Here is a 27,372-nt window from a genome sequence, read left to right as displayed (position 1 = left end):
TTGGTGGCAATATTATCAAACTAAAGTAATCAAAAGTTGTGGTGATTGCACTATGGAGAACTGCAACAGGATGGTAACGCTATTTTCTTTCTTGTAGAAGACAATGCAATATAACTGCCACTAGAAGCAGTTAAAAAATGCAGGGTTTGCTGTCTGAAAAGCTCCTAGTTTATCATGTGTCTTGTAGTTCTTGCATGTTTTATAAATTTATTTCCATCCTTTACTGATGTACATGTTCTGCTGCATTTGGCTCTACTTCTGTCATGTATACTGAATTGAAAATACGACTGTAAGCTATTTCCTTTCATAGTTATTCCTGCTCTTCTTTACTCAGAGTACCCTCTAACACATCCTGGAAATATTATTCTGCCTGCTGTTCTTATCTCACTTCACGTGAATGCATTTTGGCTTCTGCACAAGTCACTGTAGCGCTTTTACTTAATTCTGTATCCTTTCAGTAGCTTCATGTAGTCATCAAGGAACTTGTAAAGATTCTATTGACTTCTAGGAAGATGCTTGTTCCTTGTGGCATTTCCTTTAAATTATTATTGGTTCCACTTTGTAGAATATCCTGTGATCACAGCAAGTGAATATACTGAGTTGAAAATCATAATTGTCATTTACATAAAACAACACAGAGATACTGAGATTTCATGTATGTGACGAGGATGGAATGTGGCAGAGCGAACAACATGGTACCTGTTGCCTGTTTTGTTATCCTGGGCTTTTACTGTTGGGCTATCTTTTAGTCCTTTCTAGTAGACACTGACAATTAGAGGACTAATATGGAGATATAAAAGCATATGCATATTATTATAGTGAGTAGAATCTTATAATTGTTGGTTGATATTAAAAAAAAATGTTATAGAGGAAAGATTTCAAAATATTTTCTGCTGCTTTCCATGAAATTAAGTAATTATTAGGACTTTTTCCATGTATGTCAGAGACTTACTGGTAAACGAGTCATCTGATTAAGTAAAACAGTGAATACTGATCATTCCTGCTTTCCTATCTGTATGTTCTTTGTTGACTTTCAATCTAATAGTATTTAAAATAAATAAGCAATATAAAATAAAAATGTAAGATATTAGAGGGAAGAAGGCCTCAATGAACACAGTTTGCTGTCTCAGCTCAGCTACGAGGTAGGGAATTCAGCATCCAGTGCTGGCCTTAGCCCAAAGCAGGGTGACAGAGCACTAAGGCTTGCATGCAGAAGTTGGCCTTTCTTTCTGGATCCTGAAGGAGGCAATTCATTACATCTTCCATCCTTCAGCACTAGAAGCATGGCAATAGAGAAACATAGTTCTGCTTTTGCTCACCACTGCAGCAAGCTCAAGCATGGAGTCTTGCAAATAAGCAGGGCAATTTCTGAATTAAGATGTGTTAGATAAACTCTTTCTTAACTGATATTTCATTATCTTCCTGAATAAGCTGCAAATGCTTAAGAAATATATTTTCTCTTATTTTAATTCTGAAGAGGAGGTGAGGTTAATGAATGGTTGTCTCCTACTTCCAGTCTTGGTGCTATTTCCTAGATTTCAGAGTTTCAAATAGACAAGAAACTACATGGAATCTATTGACCTTTTAAAGCCTAAGACCATTCATGGTCTTTCAGGTCAGTTTGTAAAAGCAGATAAGATGTAAATTAATAGTAAGAAGAGAAAAGATATAATTTCAGGTAGAAATTAATAGCATTTTTAAAGTAAAGTTTTAGTGAAAGACATCAGCCCGGTAATGATCATGTACACTTCAAGGGGAGTGGATGAGTCCTTGTGTTCGTAGCATCTGTTTCAGGACACCTAGAAATGTAATTGTGTTCCTTATGTGTATCCAAACTGCTAGTACAAAACCAATATGAGTAATTATCTGCATGTTGGCATTATGTATTTTATAGCTACAGTAAGTGCCACCACTCAAATGCCAAACCTGTGCTTAACATTGTGCCAATTGGCCTCCTCACTGATAAACCTTGACAGTACATTGTTCTCTTGTCAAGGGGCATTATCCTAGCAATTCAGCAAAAAATTTTCTTCATTTGGACAGTGCATCTTTCAGACATTCCCTTCTTCTATTGATTTGTTTTCTCCTGTCCCTTTCTCCTTCTTTTGTTTTCTTATCATAGCTTCAGGTTATTAAGTGCAAAGTATTGATGGGAATGGATGGTTTTGGTCGATGGAGAGCTAATGCATCCCTAATCCTGCCATTGTTACAGAGTTATGCTTTACTCTGGTTCCTGATGGGGGAAAAGGTGCAAAGCTCTTGATCCTAGTTTTATTTGTCACAAACCCATCCATCAATCAAGCACAAGCATGTCTGAATGCTGAATGACATGTGGGTCTCAGCTGAAAAAATTCGATAACACTGTATTGTCAGGTTGCTCACTCTTTTTTTTTCGATAAGAAATACATTTGACTGAAATAGATAAGCATGCAACTACTAAAGACTTGAAGAGAGAGAGTGACATACATGGACCAAAGGTTGTCGATCTTTGGTATTAATGATACTTATGAGTAAATAAAAGGGGGGGGGGGGGGGGGGGAACTCTAGACATGCAACATGCCTAAATCCTTTAGGTTTTTCTCATTAAGTTGGGGTTTCAAGTTTTCAGTCTGGACACATATTATCAACTGTCACCTAAGTCCACATGCTAATAGAATCTGATTGAATTTATTAAATATATATATAGGTTAATAAAGCAGATATTTCTGACCAGTATATTATTTTAATACATGTTGATAAATCTACCCATTTACAATTTCTAAATGACTATTAACATATATATATATGTTATAAATATATTTATGTTATCCTTTTAGGATTGGAAATAATTTAAAAATAAAATTTTAGTAAACACATAAATATTTTATGCTATACAAGTGTACATGCACATCATTTCATAAATGTCCTTTATGTCCTAATTGTAGTTGTATATTCAAATATGTTTGGTATCCCTTTATTCTAGTTCCTGAGCGACGTACATTAATACATTATTGAAAGCTCATCTCCTTACTTATATACAATTTTCTGTTCATACTCGCTTAAGATAATTGCACATAGGAACTGTTAAAATATTCCCGCTGTACACTGTAAGTTTGGGAAAAATAATCAACAGATTGGAACAATCCAGAAAATTATTTTTATTTTCTCACCATAGAAGTAAATGTTTTAGAGTAGAGAACTGTATCAAATGACCTAAAAAATCTATCAACAAAGATAACAAAAAGGCAACCCAAATCAAAGGCTCTACGATAAACATGATGTAGCCCCAAGTACTCGCACACTCTATGAGTAAGCCATTTTTCTTCGCTCTGTGACTAGGGGCTACAAAACTGCAAAAATCAATGTGGGAGTGCGTTAGATTTGTTGGGTAAATTACATGTGCTTGGCTGCTCTATTGTATCTGGCCCATATTCCATACCAGATACTTTTAGATGGAACTGTCACATAATACATATACTCAATATTGATTTTTATAGATTTAACAGAGCTTGAACTGAACTCTATGGTAAGCAAGGAAAAACTTAAGAAGTGCAGCTTCTTAAAATTGGGATGAACACATAAATGTAGAAATACTATTGAATGTTTGTGTCTGGGAATCTCCTGGCCCAGTTGTTACTTGGTATGGGCAAAGTCAGCAGTAAGGAATCATAAACTTGTGGCATTGAATATCCATTGGTTTATCTTCAGATGATTATTTTAATAATGATGTGATATTTATTTTGTGGATTTAATTCATTTTATTTTTTACATTTGAACCAACACGAAGACATGAATAGTTATAAAAAAAATTCAAAGACATTCTTTATGTTGTCTGAATACCGGATGATGCCAGATTAAATCCAAAACACCTCTGCTAGCACTGAAAAGCACTTTGCGGTCTCTGTGTGTATCACAACCAATTTTAAATCAATTTCAGTACATGCTGTAATGATCAAGACACTCAGATGCAGGACAGCTAGGTCTACATTTAGACTTTTGAGTAGGTGGTCTCTTGTGGTGGTCTCAAGTTGTGTATGCTGTTTTACTGGGGGGGGAAGAGACATAATTTCAAGTGTCTAAATATGAAACAGAAAATTTGTCTGCCTTTGAAAATCTCCATGTTATTTACCAAATGTGAGTCAAACAGATGTAAACAGTTTGGTAGTTTTTAGGTGACAAAAGCTAATGTGACAGGACTGATAACACTCCTTTGTAAACATGAAAAAGTCTAATATTTTCTCACAGAAAGCAAAAGCAAAGATATTTATAACTTTAAACAGTAAAATAAGACTATATGTGCAAATGTTAGCTTGCTTTTATCATATTTGTGAACAGTGTATTATGGTATGTGTTTAAATAATCACATTTTTAAATACCAGTCTCCAGAGTCATTCATGATCAGACAAGAGAAGAATCACGGTTAGAATTACTTGAAAAATGTAAAGCCAGAAGTCTGAATCCACACTCATTCAGGCATCAGTGCCACTGAAACCCTGCCTGCACTTTCAAAGTCATGACCCAGCCTGCACTGAGTGCAGTAACTGATACCAGTAACTGATACTGGTTGTAACACACTTACAGGAAAAGCATACTGCATACCAGTCCTGTAGTGAAGGACTTCTAGTCACTGATGCAGTGAGGAATACTGAAAATGTATTTACAAGAAAGAGAGAAAATAAGTCTTAAATTTCAGGGGGATGCTTTCACACTACCAGCTCTGCTCCTTGTTCCTCACCTCTCCCCTGACCTACTGCCATGTCTGCCTATGTAGGGCTTTGAATGCACAGAGAATAGGCAGCATGCGGTCCTGGGGCTATAGGCACTCTTGAAAACATCCAGCTTGCACCACCTGCAATTCAGAAGCCTAATTGTAATCTTTGAAAGTCTCCTTTAGTTTTGCTGTATTTAAGAATTACAGGACATGTCCTCAGCTGGTATTAATTGATATAATTGCAATAATGTTCTTGTTAGGACAGAAGTTTCCACTAATGAACATCCGGCATTGTATCTCTATGGGCATTCAGATGTGGTAATCAGACCAGCCAGCCTCTAAGAGTAAAGCGGAGCCTTGTCAGGGGGCCTCCACTTTAAAACTTTGCTTCTTAGTGTGTCAATGCTTGATTTTATTATTCTAAGGGCATTTTGATAACCCCTCTGTGGTTGGGTCTTCATGGTGCGAAGGTCTGACTAAATAATGAGGGTACTTTCTCTTTTATCTTTAGAGGGAGGATTTCCTTATTACTGCGGATAATATGGGTCAGATTTTCAAAGGTGTTTTAACTTCACCTCTGTGTTTGTACTGCATAAACACTTGCAATTGCTTTTGTATCCAATCACTCCTACAGATGAGCATTTACCATTAGTTTGATATGCAAGCGATACTTGTGCATGTATTCTTCTGTCTTATTTCTATAGATAAATATACACAGGCACAAGCGAGTGTCATGCTTTTATAGGGCATTTTGAAATATTCAGTATTAAATGGACTGGACAGTAACGCTATTTGCATTCTCAAGATATACAATAGGCTTGTTTTGCAGCTGGGGGGGGGGAGAAGATTGTGAACATTTTCCTATGATTTTGTACTCTGTCTCATGTAACAAGAGGGCATGAAGGGTCCATGATCATATGTGAATTTCCTGATAAAGAAAATGCCTCTCTGTATCCTAATGCTATCTGTGATACTGCATAGTGATCTTTCCTTTTTATGAAACACAGATTAGTCACATTAAAAGGAATTTTAACTTTCACAAAACCACTATAGCTCTGCTCCTTAGACAATAAAAAAGGCATGCGGAAACAGTTATTTATCTTCTGTTGAAAGGAAAATGCATGCAGATAGGGTGTCATCAACAAAAAAGTGCATTTTATGTTCCAGAGTTCAATTCTACTCATGGAGCCTTAGCCATTTAACACCATGACTTCTGACTCCTCTCTGCCTGAGAACTGGAAGCCACTGATAGAAATGTGCTGTTGTATCATAGTAGCAGCTCTGCTATGTTTTCAGTTTACTCTGGGGTGGTATAATAGAGTCCCCTTATAGTATGTTTAGAAGCAAATCAACTGCTGAAGTGAATGACAGTAGCATTGTTGACATCCAGTATACATTAGAAGTCAGCACAAGTATCATGTTGGTGCATGTCTAGTGGACGTCCAGGACCACTCAAGAGGTTAAGGACGTTGTTCATCAACTGGGAACGCATCTTGAGAAATGTAAAGCCAATGGAATTAGAAAGAAAGGGCAAAACACCATATGATTTCTCTGTTTAAGTGCCATATGGCATCTCTTTAAAATGTATAGTACTAGGGAAAAAGGAGATTAGTGGAAAATGTAAGAGCTGCTTCATGGGGCCCTAAGGACCAGCAGTTCAAAATGCTATAGTGTCCAGATAGCGGCGCCTGCATCTTAAGGAATAAATGATGTTAAGCTAGAGAAAATGATGCATGCAGTACTTCTTGTTAGCCTGACACACTTGCCAGAGTGGAATGATCAGCGCAACACTGTTGCATGATTGCTACATGTGTATGCTGTACTGTACAACCATGGCTGTCGTACAGCTGTATGACTGCTGAGTTAGCACGAGTGCATGTCGTCTGCAGCTGAGGTGACAAATTGTAGTATCACTTTAGTGCCTTGCTACAAAGAGAGGTTGCTGAGATCAATTACTGTTTTCTTAAACTGCCTCAAACTAAATTTTAGCTATTATAGGTACATGTTATTGCTTTACACCTTCAGGTTATTTTGGTGGGATTTTATTTGTAATGAGAGTAATTGCTGGTCCATACCCTTCAGCACTCTCTCATTTTGTGCCTTTACTGCTCCAGGCAGACAACAGTTGTATGTGATTAGGTTTTGATCTGGTTTGAGCAAAAAAAAAATATAGAGTGAGATAGATATATGTATGTATATATTAATATATATATATTCATATTTTCAATTATATATTTATATGTTGGTTTTCATTTGGATCAGCTGGACTGATTCAACTGAACATGCAGCTACATGAACATAAAACCACAAAAAGTAGGTCCTGATGTTAAAGTGTATTTCCAAACCTACAATTTTGAGAAAAGGAATCTAGCAGAAAACCCTTGCTTAATTTCCACAGAGATTGATTGGTTTTCAAAAACAGGTGGAAAATCATTGACTGGTCTGGATTTTTCAAGTATCTCTAAATATTATATTATGAATTTTCTTGCAGTATCAAACTAGTTGTTTCTTCATTTAGCACATGCAAAATTTTAAAGCTCTATTTATTAAATATGAATATATGTATGAGAAAACTAAAAAATATTCAAAAACCAAAATACCAATTAAACATTTGAAGTAGTTGAAATAGCTATTCTTTGCTGTTTGTGGACCTGATTCTGCATCCTTTATGCTAATTTGCAACTGATTCCCATGAAGGAAAAGAACTCAAAAAGGGATCTTTGAATTAGAACCTTTAGCTGTAAAATTTCAGGTGTGAGATAAAAACCCATGGAGTGCTGTACAGCATTAACTGAAGAGATGAAGTTGTTCCATCAAACTGAAGCCCGTAAAAGCTATTCATTCCCCACTTTTTGTGCACATGTAAGTCCCAGTAACGTCAATGAGAGCAGCTCGCATGCTTAAAGCAAAAATCAACCCAAAGGCAACAAATCATAATGAAAAAAAAAAATGCCTGAACAAAAATTTTCCAGCTTGAATTAAAAATCCATCAGCTCCACCACATATGCTTGACTCAAACAATATTTTGTTGGCTGTAAATTGTTTGCAGTAGGCATGCTATATTTTTAGAGGAAACAATCCAGAAAAGCTTTCCACCAAACTCATGATAATTTGATTGCAAAGTCCATATTTGGAGCATATTAGCATATTCACTTGTGTGTACAAATATATAAACTGTCATCTCCCAAGCAGTGAGAAGAAAATTGACAGAGGAGGTTCAGATGGGGGAGAAGAGAAGGAGTTGCCAATAAGGCCGAAGGCTTGCCAAAATCCTGTAAGTGAAGGAAACGAAACAAAACGCAGAGAATAGACGAGGAGAATGAGTGGCTAATTACTGTACATCCCACTCAGCTAAAAATGAAACATACAGGCACGAGACATCAGAGAGGCACATATTGCATAGGCACATCCTGACAGCAATGACAAAACAGTGTAATCACAAACAGAAAACTAGGAACCTTTCCCTCTTTGTTGGCAGCATTGGATTGAATGTATTCTAGCGGAGAGGCTGTTATTCCCTTGTCACTGCCGGTCCCTTTTCTTTTCCATGCAGAGTGGGAAGATGTTCCCCCCTGTGATAGCTTGGAAATGTCTCTGAACTAGCAGGTTCCTTGTGCCTGTTGCAAGCAGGGCCCAATTTACTTCCTGTCAAAGCCAGCGCTTTCCCTCGTCCTTGACTCAGGTGGCAGGTATGTTGTGGGCTCACAACAGGACATGTGTAGGTCAAGTCTTAATACAAGCAACTGGTTAGAAATTCGGGATAGCTGAGAGATCCCAACTTTTGGCATGATTTATTTCGCAATTGTGAGCAGGTGTTACCTCTTGGTACTGAAGTTTGTATGACTTTAAGATGTAGCCTTTTTTTTTTTTAATCATTAGAGAACCCTGTATGAAAGGCATTGTATGAAAAGCATATATGGGCTTGTGGCTTTTCCAAGATTTAGCTGATAATCACCATACATCCCTGTAATTCACCAAGCAGACTGATACATTACTTCACGTTGCAGTGGTTTCGTACTGGTCACTGTATTGTTTTAAACCAAATATATGCAAATTAAATTACTCTGTAAGATGTGACTGTAACTCAAAGCTGAGGAATCTGAACACTGCAGGAAAGGACTGAAGTGCTTCTGTTTGTGCTCGTCTTCTCAGCTGGGCACCTGGCTCCGAGTCACCGAGGTGCACAAACTGGAGTTGTATCTCCATATGAGACTTTATTATCACTTTTGACTATATAGTGTTTATGGTCATATGACTTGTCCATATATACCAAATAATTCGTGGGGGAAGTTGAAAGCAGTGTAGGTTTGGTGAAGAAAGGCAAAGAAGGAATAGCGTTGTATTTCCCAACAAACTTAAAAGGAGTACATGCTGCCAACTGCACTGAAAGGAATTACAGCTGGAAGCAATTAGCTAGATAGTTAAATATATACTGGCTGATGAGATTTGCAAGCCTCATTGCAAATTGCTCCAGGCTCTGCCTGGACCTCAGCCTCTCTGCTACAAGTGGACCAGCTCCTTGCTTTGTGGTAGATACGGAAGGGAACAGTAGATCTCAAGGACAGACATGCAGCCTCACACAAGTTGATCCCAGCAGCAGTTAGTTTGCATTAGCACAGCAAATGAACCAAGCTAATGAAAGTACTTCATTAGGGACCTCTGCCTTCTGTTTACATGCCCTGAAAGTGATGTGAGAGTGACTATGAAGTGCAAAATTAATTTAATATAATTGAATTTAATTGTAATTTTTAAATTACATTTTTAACACTGGCTTTGAGTTCTGCATTCCATGGTAATTCTAGGATGAAAAACCTGTTGCAGTGATAAATCATCTCCGGAGTTGCAATGGTGATACCATCACAACTCCATCTCTGTTATGGAGAAGGGTGTGAAATTGCAGTGAGCAGCTGTTAGGCTGTACTGGGTGAATAATCTGCAATTCAGGATTATTTAGTGAAAATAAATTTGTGAATAATGTTTTCTTCCATCTTCAGTTGGCTACAGTAATGCTCTACTGTTACTTAATTATGCCTTAATCACCTCCCATGTGTGCTGTGATGCAGCATGTTCAAGCACGACTGCTGAGAAAACTATTGCAGCATCAGCTGCTGCTGACAACCTTAGATCTGTCTTCTGAATGCTCTACAGAATATAGGCTATCACAAAATCAGACAGAAGTTCTTAGTCCTTATGTCCATGTAGCTCAGTTATCTGAACCCCAGATAACTGAAAAGAAACCCCCTTGAAACTCTAGGAAAATGTTGAGAATTAATAATCTCAAAGCCCATGGAAACCTCCCGTGAGAAGAAAAAAGTTAACCTATACAAAAGGCACCTTTCAGAGTACTAGTCTATCATTATGGAGAAAATTCTAAGGATCTCAGTTGATAGCACTCACCATTTCAAATTAAAAGATAAATTATTTTAATAACAAGGATAGTATGAACAAATAGAAGTGCAGAAATTTGGGTTATACTGTATGTAGCAAAGTTTCTTTAAAATTATTGGACAGCCACACAACAAGGAAGTGTTATATTATATTTATGCTCAAACATGCATTTTGTTTGCCCTGAAGATCAAAAATAAATATGACAAGTGTACAGCTGTATTTCCTTCTTATTAAATTCCTACTTTTTCTAAGCTAAGGGAAAAAAGCTCTAATGAAGCAATGTTTTAACTTGGGAGCTTCATAACAAAGATAGAAGTTTGTTTCAAATTTTACATATTAAGCATGAATAATTTTTCGTTTTAAGCTTACAAAGGACAGAGTTGAGCATAAAAATGAGGTCTTAGCAACATATGAATCTCTCTCAAAAAAAAAAAAACAGGAGTATTAACAGTATCATTTTGACTGATTTGAATATAAATCTCTGGGAAAAAACAAGCCTGGAAATAATGCAACGCCAAACCTGATCCCTTGGCTGTATATAGCTTTGTTTGGCTTTTGAGCAGACACGGGATTGAGGAAAGAGTGCGGGACCTGTATGTAAGGCTGCCCAGAGGTTCTGCAATGCTGTAAGATTCCAGACATTTTCCCTGGCAAGCAGCTGCTGCTGGAGTAGCGTGACTCAGCCAACTCTTACTGCTTTTAATTGCTGCTGACTGGTACGGGAGGGGGGATAATGGAGTTTTCAGTGTGCTGCCTGCACTACCTCGCAATCCTTGTGCAGAAAGGGGATCTTCACAATGCCAGCCCCACTAGCTTTCTGTAGTCTGTACCAAAAGATCTACTAAATTACTGCAGTATATGCACAACTTCTGTTGAATGAGTGATAGTAGCTAGAGAGAACAATCAAATTAGTCGGTAAGCAGCATATAGCAAGAAAGCACCCTTCTAACTTCATTCTTTTCTCTTGCAGGCACCTTATATTTTATCATTCAAAAAAAAAAGGGTGGGGGGGAGGCACTGTGTTTAGATAAAATCAAGGAAAGTCTGAACCATAGGATGTGTTACTGCAGTGCTGGTCTGCAGATGATACTCCCTGACACTCTGTAGACTTAACAGCTTAATGCTAAATACCATATAAGCAGGTATTCTGGGTGAGAGATGGTTTTATCCGTCTGGTTCAGAGCAAGACCAAAGCAGACACAGAGTTGTCCACACCCATCAGTATACACATCACAGCAAGGGAAGGGTGCACTCCATGCACTTTTAATCCTCCAGTGTGTCTTTTTCCAAGGAGAGAAGAATTCTCCTTTGGGGGAAATAGTTGTGTGACATGATCTGTACAGCAATAAACTTAACAAAAGCAAGATTTATTAGAAAAAGTAACTAACTCAGTGGGGCAGGGATAGAGACAAAGTAAAGCCAGTTTATTCAGAATAAAAGTAATCTCACAGGGATTTGCTTTACTTGAACTAATGCTCTAAATTTGTTTTCACTCTGTTACCTAATTTGACTTATATTATCCAAATGTCTCTAGATAGACATGGCCAACTTTGTGTGAGGAAAATGTGAAAAAAGGGCCCTACTATTGTTTTACAGCTGACAGATTGTTCTTGCTTCAGAATCCTTTATGTTCCAGCACGTGTTGGCAGGAGGAAGGCTGGCTCACAGGCTGAAATGTAATATTAAGAGGAAAAAGGCACAGAAATTTCTGGGGAAAGACTTGAGAAAATGTTGCTAATATCAGTGAGTGCTTTTGCCGTTCCAACCACATACAGACTTGTGGGTTTTTTTCAATGTCAAATGTCTATCCTAAGCTTTATAAAGTACTTATCTATGATAAAGTATAAATCCTGCAACATCATCTCTTCTCAAAACCCAAATGAAGATATGAATAACGAGCCACAAATAAAAGTGAATTCCAAGCCAGACACACCTTTAGCCAGAAATGAAAGCCATTCTCCTCCTCTGTTCCCTGAACCAAAGATGAATAATGTCATATACCCAATCTTTGGGTTCAACAATCTTTGAGTAGTTTGAAACAAGGATCTGAGAATTTGCACTACAGCTCCGGCAGTACGCTGTGCCCTAGGCAATGGGCTTTCAGCAATGTGCTCACAGTTAAGGCTATTCAGGCCACTGATGGAAACATTAGGTTCTCTGTCAAGTCCAGTGGAAGCTGTTCGGTCTAACAGCTAAATGAAATTTGGCAGTTCCTCTTTTAAACTTTTGATAGAGGAAACAGGAAGGAAGAGGTAGCTTCCATAGCTGAATGTTATGGTTACGTGCAATATCATTGCATGCAGATATTGAGGATTCTATTGCATATTTCTTTATTCTGATTTAGTACAGGCAGACAAACCATTTCTTGCCAACGGCAAGTGAACCATGTTTAAATTATTTTTGGATGGCAAGTAACTACACCCTGTGAAGCTAATCCTGCAAAGAAAACCATTCTATTAAAAAAAAAAAAAAATCAGAATCCTCTCGTGTAGAAAAAGCAGAGTGCAAGATGGTTGAGCTGTTCCACTTGTTTGTGTGGCAGACATACAGCCCCAATGATGTCGTGACTCTATGACAAAAGCAGTACAGAATAAAGAGAAGGAACAATTTGCAAGTTTTTCTAACCAGTGAGAAATAACTGGATTCTCCCAGACCTGACCAAGAAGTGTTTTCTTGGTCCAAGAAAATAGCTCTTAATAACTTGCAACCCTATTTCTGATGTACACTCACCAGGGGAAAGAAGGAAGAAAAAGTTGAAGTCTTGGGCAGTGTCTCTTCTGAATGATCAGCTTTTGTAGTCACAGGAAGAGGATTCTCGATTTCTGACTGACACCTGCAATCTCAGCATTCTCCTGTGATGTCTGAAGTGCAGGATAATAACAGCAGTAATTTAAAACATGTTTTTCCACTAGCAGCAGGACTAATGAAGTCTAGTTTCCTACAAATTTTTATTCCACATCCTGAAACCCACCAACCTAGTGCAACAGTCTCAAATTCTCCTTTCTTACTGTCATGGCTTACCTCAATCTCTCCAGTTTCCATTAAAAAATCCTTCCAAACTTGCTGCCTTGTCCTCTAACAACGCTGGGGACAAGGGGAAGTGCACGCTGTTTCTTTTTCTTGAGCCAGGGCTGTGCTGAGTGGGCACATGGTAGCTTGGCTAGCGGGCAGCGACCCAGACTAGGTTGCTGTTTCCTTGCGTTCTGGTCTTTCCTACACTGGAAATGTTGCTTTTGGTTCCTTTCTCTTTGCAGTTCCTGATTTTTACAGAATTTATCTCTAAGACTATGTATCCCTCTGTCAAATTTGATTTAAATTGGCCAATAGGTTCAAAAGTTAACTTCAGATTTCTGGATAATGGGTAAATGTGACAAACCTTTATGATCCTGACTCTCTTCTCTATACCTCCCTATGGTTCTTTATAATTGACTTTTACTGCTGGAGAAGGACACAGGGCTGGACACAGCTGTAGCGCAACTATTCTTGTGATTTCACACTTCGTGTAGTCGGGTCTTATAAGCGTGCCATGTGAATCTGCAACTGCATGTCCTAAAATCTGTGAAGTTCTTAACTTTTTCTGAAGTCCTTGGAAAGCACTTGAAACGCCTGATTACAGTCCTGAAACTTCTAACTTTACTTACGTATATTAGAAATAAACTGTTACTCATTCTCCCCAGTAAAGCTCTCCCATTTGGGGGTATTTTAAAGTGGGAAGGGCACGTAATTTAGCTCAAATGAGGATTTGTGTGGTTTTGAGCATGGAAGTGCCTGACCTTTTGCAATCTGCTGTGAGTGTGCATGCATCATTGTTTGTAATTTGGCTTTTTAAGGATGTAATGTTTTGTATCAAACATGTTCTTTGAGAAAAGTAATATAAGCTAATTTGCAACAAGCGTCCTGAAAAAAATAATACCAAAAAAAAAAAAAAGGAAAAGAAAAAGTAAAACTTTTACATTCTTAGTAGGACTTAATTTAGTCATTCTGAAATGTAGAATAACTACTTCATCTATTAAACTGTATAGTCTCGGTTATCATCCACTGAAGTACATCTTTTTCCAGAGTTGTAATGGAAATATAATGAATGGCAAAAAAATTGAGTGGAAGGAAAAGAAAATTATGCTAGCTCCTCTGAAATTGAACATTTTAATGGCACTAGGATGGGGAGGAGATGTATGTTGCAAAGGACTTTTCACTTGGATTATATTTTTTTTTCCATAATTGGAACATCCTAAATGATATTATGACATTTAGTATGCAAGATTAGATTATTATCATGAGTAAATGTAGAAAAAGGACACAAAAAGACAAATTTCAAGCATTTGGCTCTGGGGGAGCAGTAATAGCAATATGAATTGACTCACCAAGGCTCCAGTCCAGCAGTTACTGATGTGCTTAAGTTCACGTAAGTGAATTTTTCCTGTGGAACTATTTAAAAACCTAAGGCTGAACAGGATCCTAGGGTCTTACAATACTGGGGCTAAATTAGTCTTCTACATAAGAATTCTGGTTTTCTAATTTAGCTTAGGTCACTACCTGAATAGTGTTATTGTAACATTTTAAAAGAATCTCAATGACTTAAAAAATATTAATAATAATAAAAACAACAGCACAGTTCCCTTTTGCTTCTCCCAGTGATAAAAAGTGTCCTGGACACCGTCACTGCACACTCAGCAGCAGTGAGGGCCACATTGTATATGTGCATTACAGATAGTGAACAAAATCAAAGGTACAGAAATCGTATCACTGTCATTTGATGATCAGCCAGCATCATTTCAATCTCATCCAGATATAACATTTAAAAGATTAAGTCAGTTACTTGAGAGTTGGAGGCTCATAAATATGAATATAATGAAGAGCCTAGGATGCTTTGATTTCCCAGTGCCTTTTTGGGTCTGGACCATAAAGTTGTCTATCATCAGCATATTTAAAAATAGCATAGAACATACCTCTCCACTAACTACATTATTATCCCTAACTGCCCACTGCATAAAAAAGACAAGATAGATCTACACAGGACTCGCCATGGAAACACTGATGCCGGGGGGGAAAAGCCAGCCAGGATCAGCACTGTCCACTCTACACAAGTACAGAAACTTTCCAGAGTATTTTATGAGAAAATATTTGTGGGTGTGAGAATTATATGCACAAGTGTCTGATTGTCAGCCCCGACAGGGTGAATGTTGCCATTAACTAATTAGCAACAGAATTTGCATAGCCTGCAACTCTCAAACATTTCTATGAATAAATTGATGGTCATCCAAATACTTGTAAATGAATTAATTAAGAGAGATGATAGGATTCTACAGATATCCAAATGAAACTAACCATTTCTAGTAATTAAAACATTTTACCCATATGATTATTCACCTATTTCTACTAGCAAGGTTATTTTTGTCTAGTTCAGTGGAAATATCATGACCTGTTACTATGTTGTATATTTTCTGGTTTTTTGTTTTGTTTTGTTTTGTATTTTATCTCTTGACTGTACTGCACTATCCAAGGTATAAAATAATTAATGCATTAGCTTGCTAGTGATTAGCTTCTTAGCCAGAACTTGTGAAAATTTAGAGCATTTAAAATTCTCCAGCTGGCTGCTACTGCCTATTTTGACTGCTACAAAATTCACGCATACCCACAACATATTTCTCTTGTCCTTTGGTAATTAACAGGCTAGAAGTGCCAAAAAAAAAAAAAAAATCCCTGTTGCCCTGACACTATTAGAGCAGGAACTATGAGCCTCTAAAAAGTATGAAATACCTTATTCTATGTTTAGAGCTGATTGTATTACTTGGTGGTTGTGGCCTTGAAGTATTTTGATTTTATCTTAGAAAACAGGGCTGATCTGGATGAATTCCAGCTGAAGCTACAGGAATTGAAGAATTAAGCTACAGAACATAATGAAATGATTCAGTCCCATGCAATCTGATGAGCATCACTGTGTAATGGGGTGTGTGTGTGTGGTTGCATCTGAAGCTGGTTGTATACCATTGATTACAAAAGTACCTTTTACACATAGTGTAAGATAATTACTTTGTATGAAAAGCAGACTATTTTAAAGCATTTATTTTAATAAATACATTTAGCACTAGTTTTCTGTATGTGGGTATATTGTTAGTGGGTAGTATTCAAGGCTAAAGCCCTTACCTTTGTGCTGATGTTGAAAACTACCAATTATAAAACACCTAACAATGTTCCACCAATGAGCGTGCTCTGCTAGTGGCACGTTCCTATTCCTCTCTTTAAAAGACAGATATTGCTGCGTGCAGGAGTGCTGAGACTGGGGTACCATTGTTAGGGCTGATTAAGGGGAGGAGGAACTGTTCAAATTTTAGGGTTCTTTTCTTATCAGACATCTATTGAACTGAATAGCATTTTGTTTTATATCACACTTTTTATGGCCTAGGTATCTCAGAGCTCTTTACAAAACAATCTGTTTCAGTAATAAATGTTACTAGTATAGTGAATGTGTAGGCATCTATTATGTGATCAGCAATAGCTCACGTACTCTTTGGCATTTGAACAATACATCTAGGTAGTAGGGTGATGAGAATAGGTAAGACAGTTTTATTTGCAAGTGTTAAAATAAATGTTTAAGAATCTTAGCATTGAAACCAAAAGTAGGAGGAAAAATATTTATCCTGTAGCTTATAATTTGGTATAAATCTATTTCACATCCACCTGGATGCAGAGTTGTGATAGGCGAGAAAAAACAGAACAGTAATTGCTCATTGGAGGTATGGGATCTTGAAAGAAGTAGTCCCAACCTACATCTTGAGCAGTCTACAAACATCTCCCAAGTGTCTTAGGACCACAGTAGAAATGGTCCTGTCACTGAATTGTCCTTGCTGGAGTGCTGGACCCCAGACTGCATGGAGTAGGTTTACAACTCCAGCTAATGTTGACTGTGTGTGAAGAGAAATTAGAAGGGAGCATGTAATGAATGTTAAAGAAGCAGTAAGATGAAGGAAAAAAATAATAACAATAACAAGACAATAAGGTTTCTAGGCATCCCTTTCCAAAAATGTTAGATCAGTCTCAACCGGTATGGGCTCACAGTTGTCCTCTATGTCCTTGGTAAAATTACTAGATTGCTAGCAGAGGTTACAGAAAAAAAAAAAAAAAAAAAAAAAAAAAAAGTCTGCAGCTTAGCTACCACAAATCACACACTAGCAGAGTGGAAACTAGGGTAGAATTGGTAAAATCCTGTACTGACCCCAACTGTATAGATTGTCCTGAATGTAGTCTTTCTTACAGCTACACCTATGTCATGCTATAGCTATGTGGATGCTTTTCTCTGACTGTGCACCCCAGATGCATTTTCTCTTTCTTTTCTCCTGTAGTCAAGGTCTCTCTCTCTTCTTTCTCAACCTCCATCTGCTCTCATCTCCTTTTAAACTCTTCTCTGGCCCCCCTCGTTCAACCTGGACAACACCATACCTCTTTTCAAAGCCTTTATTTTAAGAAGAAAATAAAATACATGAAATCTGAATGACTTCAAAACCATATTCTGGTGCTTTCTCTTGCTTCTCAGTCCACTATTGTTGTTCAGACAGTGTATAGAGCACTATATCAAGTAATTGGGTATTATCTTCTGGACTGTAGTTCAGGCACTAAAAATAGCATATTAGTGACCACTTTGTTCCATATGCCTCCTCTTTATGAAAGGAGCGAGCAGCACTTCTTTCAGGCTTTCCATGTTGGAATGTTAACTTCTAGCAGAGGTGCTGTTCTTTTTGTGGTGAAAGCAAAATACATATGAACTGGATGTGATTGTTGCTTCCATATAATGTTGTAAAACTCATTGCCACATGATTATTTTCTGTCACTAGGCTCATACTTGCAAGTTCAGACTGACATGGTCTCCACTGCTGTTGTTTGACAGCATTGCTTTGTTGTTCTACTGTTCTTTATCCTGTGCTCCAAAAGACTGGGCAGTGCACGTCTCTCATTAAGACAACCACCAAGTGGGCCACTGTTTCCAAAGGTAGCTGATGATTTTGGTTTTCAGCTAGCAACATCTCACAGGAGTCTGAATATCACAAACGATAAGCAACTGCCTTCCACAAATCATGCTCAGATAAAGTGTATCACCTGGGCCTCCAGGGATTAGGAACCCAAAATACCTGGTCACTTTTTGAAATCTCTGTGTTGTCCACAATCAGGTAGGTGATCTTCAGGAGGGGCCAGTGGTTTCTATCTCTTGCTGTGAAAAGGGAACAAATGTGGTCCTGATGAGATGGCTTGAAGGTCTGTTTGTCTCTTCCAGTCTACATCTTTCCATTCAGTTACTGGGGGACCCCTGGAACATGCTTCTATTCCTGAAAGCCCTGCCACTTAGTACCCCACTCCCTTCATCAGCATCCAGTCAGGTCCAGCTTCTGTGCATCACTTCAAGGTGATCTCTTTTTCTTACTGCAGATGTTGAGGAGGATGACCAACTGACAGTAAAATTGCTTGGTACTGATGAGCCCTTGGCTTTGTTATTGTGGTAAAACATACATCATTTGACAGCTGCATGTGCATGGAAAAAAACATGGATGATTAACGGTTTCCTGTCTTTTCTTGCTACTGATCTTCTTTGCTATGACAGATGAGACTCAGATGTCTTTTTTTTTTTTTTTTTTTAAGAGAGAGAGAGAGAGAATATTTAAACTTGTTCTCACCTAAGTGTTTTATGTTATCCTAAGGACCTTATTTGTAGTAGAGATTTTTTTTTTCTGAATTTCAGCTCTCTTAAAATGATCAGCTCTGTCATTCAGCTTTGAAAGGGAATGTATATTTTTCCCTTCCTGGATTTTTTTTTTCCAAAAGGGTCTAATGCTAATTTTACTTATTCAGAAATCAAAATAGCAAACAGTTTATATGAGGTGTTGATAATTACCTATATTACTCTAATGCTGTGACAGATGTTGGCAAAAAGAAGCAGAAAATGCCTACAGCTGTGCACTCCATGACATCCAGTTTATACTCAGACAGAAGGCTAACAGATGTTCTGAACTGTCACTTTGCCTAAATGTTTTTAAAATGTAAGGACCTGCTTTATAATTCACTAGGGCCTCGTTTGGTTTCATAGAGGTCCTCAGAATTCCCATCTGTGACAATTAATGTTGAAGACTTTTATAAATCAACCCCTGTCCTTATAAGCCCTCTGCAAATAGATATTGTGTAACTGTATACTCCTGAGACTTCTGTTTTTTGTAACCTAGTTGTGAATTTCTACAACTTGTATATAACGTAACTCTTGTTTTGAGCAGAAAGAGAACAGACATGAGTACAGCTAGAGCAACAAAGATCACTGATGTATGTTTGACTGACTTCAGAATACCCATGTTAAAATAGTCTTTATTCTTTTTCCAGATGCTATGGTCATTTCTAAGATGACTTTAAAATGTAACAACTTCCAACTTACTTGTTTTCCCAAAGGAAAATATGAATCTTGGTGGTATTAAAATATAGCACTTAAACAAGTATGTTCAGCTGCTAGAGATATTCCTATTTCTGGAGAATATTCTTATTCAAAGATAGTGAGATTATATAAGAGAGACTTTAAAATATGATTCAAGCTTTATGTATTAAATTATTTCAAAATGGAGATGTTATAAGAGTGACATGTACGTAGTGTGTGCATGTAAAAATCTGAGATTTAAAATAGTCTTCAGTCTTTAAGCTCCACCCAAGTTTTCCAGCATACCTTTAGATAAGCAAAAAATGTCTCAGCTATAAAGCAACTTAACACATTATTGATAGTTGCCATTTCTTTTTAAAAGCTGGATTCCTGTTGTACAGTAGTTTAATGGTTTAAACATTGTGCTAACATAATCAGTGTTTGGCCTCTTCTGTTCCCCAATCCTGTATAGAAGCAGAACTCCGAATTGTACATCTTTCTGGGTTTGTTTCTAAATTACTCCCCACACTTAATTACGAGGATGAGAGGGATGCCTTATTCCTCTTTGTTATAGGCTAAGCTCTCAGTAATCCCAAACAAAAGAGCCAGTTCTGGAAGATATAGGATTTGCTAGCAGGATTATGGTCTCATAGATAATGATGTGCAGTCAGCAGAAGCGAAGCTTTATTTTAATTCAAATAAGCTAGTAAACAAACCACTGACAAGTCTGCTGGTGAGAGTAACTGGCTTCTGTTGCCACATTGGCAGCTAAATTATAGAAAATCTATTATACCCTGTTCACCATATGTTTAATTTAATACAGATACAAATTAAACTATCCACAGTGCCTATTAAAATAACAATACATATTTTTTAAATATATGAATGTTTTAAGATACATTCCCCTGACCTTAAGAAGGGCAATGCTGATTTGGGAGACTACAGCAAAACACATGCTATAGTCAACAGATTCTCTTCAACAACAACAGTAGTTTGAAAACCTCAGAATATTAATAGTACAGTTTTGTAAAAGATAATGAGGTTAATTGGGGTGTTCTACCTTCTAAACGTCTGCTTTTACGCATTTCCCTCCCCCTAGGTTCCTGGGCCTTGGATTTGATAGAAGTGGTTGATATCTAATCTATTGTACACTTTTTAATTCCATGCCAGATACAGTCTGAGTTGTTTGCCCTTTTCCTGCTGCAAATAGATATCCCTCATTTATGCATATTCTCATGTATTAATGTTCTTTCAAATAGCTGTAACCTGGATTTTTGACCTGTCAGGAACATTGGAGCTGCTCCTCTATAATACTGGTGCAGGGTTTCAAGTTGTGTAAAGGGATTCCTACCTCATGCCCATGTTGTTCAGAGGGAGAAGTGTTGAGCACAATGTGTTGTGGTCCACTCTGGACCCTGATTGCCATCTTGAGTCCTAAAATGGCTTTTTGTAAGGGTTTCTCTAAATCTGTGTGTTTCTAAACAAGCTGAACATAAAGTCACTAAGTTTCTAAGTTACTGCAGGTAATGGGGATAGGGGCTAAAGGTCAGCAGGTGTTACTATGGTGAGGTGGTGATGATGATGGACTACCTGAAAACATACAGAAACCATAGAGAAAAAAAAATTAACCTCTCCAAATTCACCTTTCATCTTAAGTGATTGATTACAAACAAGTGCCAGGCAGAACATTGCCGGTGAAGTGCTCTCCGGACTTTACTGGGAGCCTCCAGCCAAGATGAGCTTTCTCCCTTCTAGTTCCAGGCTGCTAACAGCAACAAGAAGTGTGAATGGAAACAGAAGTTTTGAGGTGGTTTGTGGATTTCCACCTTGCTCCCCAGTAACATAATCAGGAATTAGCATTCAAAATTATGTTTCTCTCATCATTTAAGATGTAAGAATGCATTCAAGCTCCATATGTATGTGTGGAAGTATATGTGTAGAAAGGGGTCTCAGGGTTCTGTAAATGCCCAGTATTACATGCCATGTATTTGTGTCAGGCATTAGATTGTATGCTGGCATGCATGTAGTGCGTAGCATGTGCATGGGTATGTGAAGTATTACTTACTGTGTGCACATATATGCATGTTGTCTGTAAATTGTTTTAAATTACTGTTGTTATTTACCAAACTATTTTTGGAATCACTGTCTGTAATGCAGACGTAACATACCCAGGAATTAATTAATTAGCTATTGCAAAGAAGTTTAACTTCTTCAAAAACTTCATCTTAGCGTGTAAAAGGAGCCCAACTACAGAGAAAGTTGTAATAATAAAGGAAGGTATCAAATCCTAGAGATACTTGGGCAAAATGATGACAGAATATTACTAGCACTATACTTTCTTTCCTTTTTCGAGGAGAAATGTATCCTTTACCAGGTGGTCATCCTTCAGTAAAGGCATATTTGGCAGTGCAGCAATCCATTGCAATTGGCAGCAAAAATATTGCGGTAAATGTTGAAGCAATAAATGAAGAGGTCTCTTACAGCAATCATGGGAAAAAAAGTCGAAAAATCTTCAATTTCAGGAGACGTGTGAAGTTCGTACATCCATTTCTGTACAGTGAAAGGCCTGCGTGCTGTGCAGACCCGCAGCTCTCCACGAGCCGCTTTGGTAAAGTGAGTGCTCTTTGCTTTTAATTAACTGGAGTTTTTACTATCATGTCCCAGGACAATTAAAAAATAATAATAATAATTTTAAAAAACAGCTATCGGGGTTTCACAAATGTTCTCCTAACACTGAGAGGTGGTGGGAAGCCTCTCTAACCTTTGCAAGGACTGTATGATCTCTGTGCAGACTCCCAGCACACCAGAATCCACATCCGTGGCTTTGGGGCTAGAAAAACCTGGAATTAGTTGAAATGAAAGCGAGCTGAGAACTTAGGGGCATCCCCCGCGCGGGCGGAGCGGGGCGCGGAGCCGCAGCTTCCCTCCAGGGCCGGGGGGGTCCCGCGGGGCTCCAGTCCCCCGCGGACAGCGGGAGGAGGGCTGGGGACCGCGGGGCGGCCGGAGGGGGGCTTCGTGTGCCACAGCCCCGGCAGCGAGCGCGGAGATGCTGGCGGGGGCGAGGAGCGCCGGCAGCAGCCTGGCTCTTGCTCTCTTGCAGGGCCAGTGCTTTCCCCTGGGTTGGACCCCCCAGGTTCAGGAAGGATTTGTGCTGGGGACACAGCTGAGGGTCCTGCACTCAGCCCCTCTACGAGAGAGCGCCTCTTGGCAAACTCCTTACGGGGCTTTTCTGGTCGGATTGCCAATGTAGAGGTGTAGGTCTCGCTCGCAGATTTGGAGGGATCTGATATTGTATCTGTACTGCTAGGTGCAGATTTTTTTTTTTATTCGCCCGAGTCTAAAATGACTTGTGAATGCCAAAATCTGGGACGCTCAATTTCCCATCCCGTGGGACCGCTTTCGGGACACAGGCTTAAGTATATCGGTGCCCGTGCGTGAGCAAAACCCTCTGCGGGGCAAAGCGAAAAATGCGAGTTGAGATGCGAGGTTTTTTTTAGAACCCTTCCAACCTGTGGTTCACGCTTCTTTTTTTTTTTTTTTTTTTTTTTTTTTTTTTTTTTTTTTTCTCCTCCTCTAGAAAGTCTTAGCCATTGATACAGCGCGTTAGAAAGTTGCAGCCAGCCGGTCCCACGCACTGATGATTTCGTTTCCGGTTATCTGCAAAATGAGCTTTAAGCCAATTTCGTGCTTCAGGCTAAAGAGAGGGATTCGTATTTCCCTCCTAGATGCGTGGCATTCCTGGAATCTCTTTGTCAGCTTGCTGTAGGATGCTGCTGTAATTTCCCTGGAAACTCTCCCCAAGATTTGTATACAGCGGTTAAGAACGACGTAAAATTTCTGAGCCATCGAGATGCTTTGTCTGGGAAAAAAAAAAAAAATCATCTTTCCTTCCTAAGTCAGTATTAAACTGTTGAGAGTCTGGTTCACATTTAACCCAAAGAACCTCTATAGGTAGCAAAAGGCGCATATCCTACTAATCCCTTTCCTTCACTGCTGTGAGTAATAAAATACCTCCTCAGGAGGAGCGGTACTTTCTTCCCCAGTGCCACCAGTTTAGGAAAGCACTTGCACGGTTTCAACTTTGGCACGGTTGGATCTTTTATTCCCCCGATTTCATTTTTCTTTTTCCCCTTTGCGTTTAGAGGCTATTGCAAAATGACCGGAGGTTGCTTGAGTCCCGCAGGTGGAGGTGAGCTCCGCCACCCTCCCCGCAGGCGGCTCTTGGAGGGAAGCCTGGCAAGGGAAGGAGCCCCCGGCCCCTGGGAGCGCAGCCCCCCTGCGCCGAGCCTGTAGGGTCGGGTGCCGGGGGCTGTCGTCGGGGGACCGGAGGGGTCGGGGGGCTCCGAGGCGCCTCGCCGAGGCTCCCCGCACCCTCCCCGCTCTGGCGGGGCGAGCCGGCTCCAAGATGTTTATCCTGAGATAGAAAATGGGTTGTTGAAAAACAAGCCATGTGCAAATAGTTTAATTTTCCGTTTTGATGCTTATCTTTGTCTCCCGAATTTCATCGGAGAGGCTTTAATTGGCGTGTGGGTAATAGTTCCTAAATAATCCCTTATTAGATGACTTCAGACGAGTTGTGAACCAATAACGTCTTAGTCCCAAAAGTGAAAGTAGAATTTGAAGGCGCGGGTCAGTTTTTGTCAAAGGGCTCATTTGAGCATCTTTTAGTTTGCTGAAAAAGCTAATTAAAGAATGTTTGAAGGTTAAAGTCATTATTCCGTGCTGTTGTCGTGCTACAAGTGAGCCGAGTTTTGTGAAAACACAAAGGGCAGAAGTCACAGAGGTGGATTACTGTCAGTCCCGGCTACAGAGGCACGGAGAACTGTGGCATTAATTCCTATAGAAAGGTAGACAAACACAGGCAGTGACTAACAACTTCCCGCAGCGCCCTATTGTCTAAGCACTTTCTTTTGCTTTGGGGCTCTCTTCCAGTTGCTACAGCCGCAACCAGATTCAACCCTAGGTACCGGGGAGACTTTCGGCCGCGCAATTCTTGACCCGCGGAGCAATTTCCAGCTCAGAAATAGCTGCGGCTCCCGGTCCTTGCGCCCCGTGCACCCTTCCCTTTGAGCGGTGCTAATTTATTCATGACTCGGCAGAAAGTTAGCAACGCTCAAGAACTCTGCCGCAGCCCGGGGCACCCTGGCAGGCTCGGGGCTCGCTTCCCAGGCTGAAGCCCGAGCGCTGCGGTGAGGGGCGGCGACGCCCCCGACCTGCGGGGACGCTTCGGGCGCTGGGCACCGCGTTTGGCTGCGGCGCGCCCTGGCCGCGAGGGCTGCGCGCTGCGGGGGCGCAGGGACGTGGGGGCGCAGGGACCCGCCCGCGTTCACACGCCGGGAAATCCCCGGGGCCGGTCTCGGGGGCCCTTCGCCCCGCTTTGCGCCTTTGTGTGCGTGTGTGCATGCGGGCAGCGGGCTGCGAAGCGGCGCGCACAAAGATAGGCGCAGGCACCGCACGGGAGGGTCTCCTCTGCCTCGCTTCTCCAGCGCTCCTTGCCTTCGCCTCGGAGCTGCGGTGCCCCTCTCGCTCCCAAAGTCTAGGTTTTTAGGTCTGGCTCCGACCGCAGATCTCCCCAAATTCAAAGAAACAGATGTTTGGGCCGATTAAGGCTGGGGCGCGGGGGGGCAGGGGAGGAGGGAACCCTGCAGCTGCAACTCAAAGAAATATATTGATAAAATATTTCAGTAGTAATAAATACGCGGAGATCAGCTCGACCTTGCAAGGTCTTTATTTTAATTTCCCCCCCCCATATACAAAAATCTTTATCAAACCTCTATTCTATGGCTTCAATAAACAGAACCCATTACCTCACGGCAGCTTTTGTTGGCCTGTATACAAGCGAGAACAAAATGGTTATTCAGGAGAACGCTTTCGATTTTTATTGTGTGTAGTATGCACAAAGAGCAGTGTTATTGTATTAAAAAGAACCATCTGTAGCAGAAACAATGGCATCAAATTATCTTTGAATACCCACTGCAAAAATATAAAGCTTTTTTATTATTCTTCTGCTGTACGGTGGGGGACAGAGAAGTGACTTTTTTGTTGTTGTGGGTGCATTCTTATAACACACACACAGAATCAGCCATTTGGATTTTTTAAGCCATAAACGATTTTTTCCCCTCTTGTTCCAGGGACTGCAGTTAAAAGCTAGGGCTAGGACTTGGAGGATGTGTAGGCAAACGGAAGGAGAGCCGGGGGAAGAAAAACCGAAATGGATTCATTCTCCGTCCTGGATGGAGGAGGAGAGGAGAGGAGAAGGGGACGTGCGAGCTTCCTTCAGCTGCCTCTGTCCGGTGAAAAGTGCTCGAAGCCCCGGGGCTGCCTCGGGCTCAGGAGTCCGCGCGGACTTTCGCTGTAAGCTGCCAATCAAACTGCTAACTGGCCACCACCCTGCTCTGGCACGGACATGTAAGTAGCTGCAGCCCAACTTTGACATTCACACTTTTTCCCCCCTCCTCCCCCGTGACCTTTAAAACGATCGAGAAACCCGGCTCCCACCTACGACCCGCCGCTCCGAGCTGGCGAGCGTGAAACTCGGGGACCGGTGCGCGCCGGGCGGCTTCGGCTTTCACCGAATTTCAGTGGCAGCCGCTTGGCGAGAGGAGCTCCGGGCAGGAGCGCTGCCTCCCCTAGCCTGCCCCTTGCCCCGGCTCTCACTGCTTCAACCGGGGCCGGGGTTACCCCGCGGGGAGAGCCGCGGAGCGGGGTCGGCACCGCGGTGCCCATCCTGCGCGGTGCCCCCATCCTGCGCGGTGTCCACCCTGCGCGGTGCCCCCGTCCTGCGCGGTGCTGATCCCGCTGCCCCCGCAAGGCTCCTGCGGCTGGAGGCGCTCCGCGGGGGCGGCTGCGGGCTGGGGGCTGCCGCCCGGCCGGGGCTCACCTGGGCGCGCAGCGCTGGCGCAACGCCCGCGCAACGCCCGCGCTCTGGCGCCCCCTGCCGGCTGCGTGCCGCGCACCCCGCACCCGCCCGCTCCCCGCCTCCCCAGGCTCGCCCGGGAAAAGCGGGGCGGCCGCGGACATCACCCCCCCGGCGGCTCCTGGGCTGGCAAAGGGGGGTCCGGCCCGAGGGGAGACGCGGGGCGAAGGGGCAGTGCCCGGGGAAGTTGCGAATAAATCGCGGCGTGTGACTGCCGCCGGCTAACGCTGCCTCCTGACGCACCGCAATTTGGGCCGGGGAAGATCGATTTTGACGTTTGGGCTCATTATAATGCCATTTAAAGGGAAGCTCTTTTTAGTTACAGTTAGCAAAGTTGAGGTTGGATTTTCCCCCCTCTCTCCCCCCCTCCTCTTTTTTGGGGGGTAAGAATTTGGTAGATAAAGGTTAATCTTGGGCTGAATGATAGAGCTGTGATTGACAAGAGAAAAGGTGTTGAGGGCAGGTCGAGCTGTCTTATTTACAGCCCACTGCTTGCTATAGAGCCTTTGTTAGGACTGGAAAGCTAATTTAGTGCTGATCAAAAGCACCACAGAGTTAAAGGACTGGTAATGACTGCTAATTTCATTTCAGCCTCATACATCCCCAACTGCTGTAATTAAAGACGTGCTATTTAAATACAGGTGAAGAGTTTTTGTAGTAGGGGGAAAGTGGGTAGCCGGTTACAATTTGATTTATGCTTAATATGGTAAAAGACCGGCGGCTGCTGCCTGGTTTTAGCGGCGGGCCTTTGTGCGGCACCCCGCCTCTGCGGAGCCGGCCCCGCGGGGAAAGGGGGGCGCAGCCCGGGGCGCACGGGGAGCCGAGCCCCAGGCTGCCGGGGGTCGGTGCCGCTCCTAATTGTTCCCATCGAACAAGCCGGCGAGCCCTGGGAGAGCCAGGGAGAGGGGAGACGGAGGGGCATGTGTCAGCCTTGAAGTGCCTCTGCGGAAGCTCGGGTCCTCATATTATTATTATTTTTAATTAAATTATTTT

The 27,372-nt window shown here is 41.0% G+C and overlaps 1 protein-coding gene across 7 annotated transcripts in view; it reads left to right on the top strand.

The window, feature by feature from the left end:
- SOX2 (SRY-box transcription factor 2) overlaps positions 1 to 27,372 on the top strand; it is a 275,994-nt gene that overhangs the window by 211,275 nt on the left and 37,347 nt on the right. For 6 of the 7 annotated variants that reach the window (XR_005822346.1, XR_005822347.1, XR_005822345.1 and 3 more), the window contains one exon: positions 25,595 to 25,871. The exons of the other annotated variant lie outside the window; for it this stretch is intronic. The gene's annotated coding sequence lies outside the window, so the exon portion shown is untranslated. The remainder of the gene's footprint in view (positions 1 to 25,594; positions 25,872 to 27,372) is intronic. 7 annotated transcript variants of the gene reach the window in all.

Source organism: Cygnus olor, chromosome 9 (genome assembly GCF_009769625.2).
Source record: "Cygnus olor isolate bCygOlo1 chromosome 9, bCygOlo1.pri.v2, whole genome shotgun sequence".
Classification (NCBI taxonomy): Eukaryota; Metazoa; Chordata; class Aves; order Anseriformes; family Anatidae; genus Cygnus; species Cygnus olor.
This window is presented reverse-complemented; position numbering and strand designations above follow the sequence as displayed.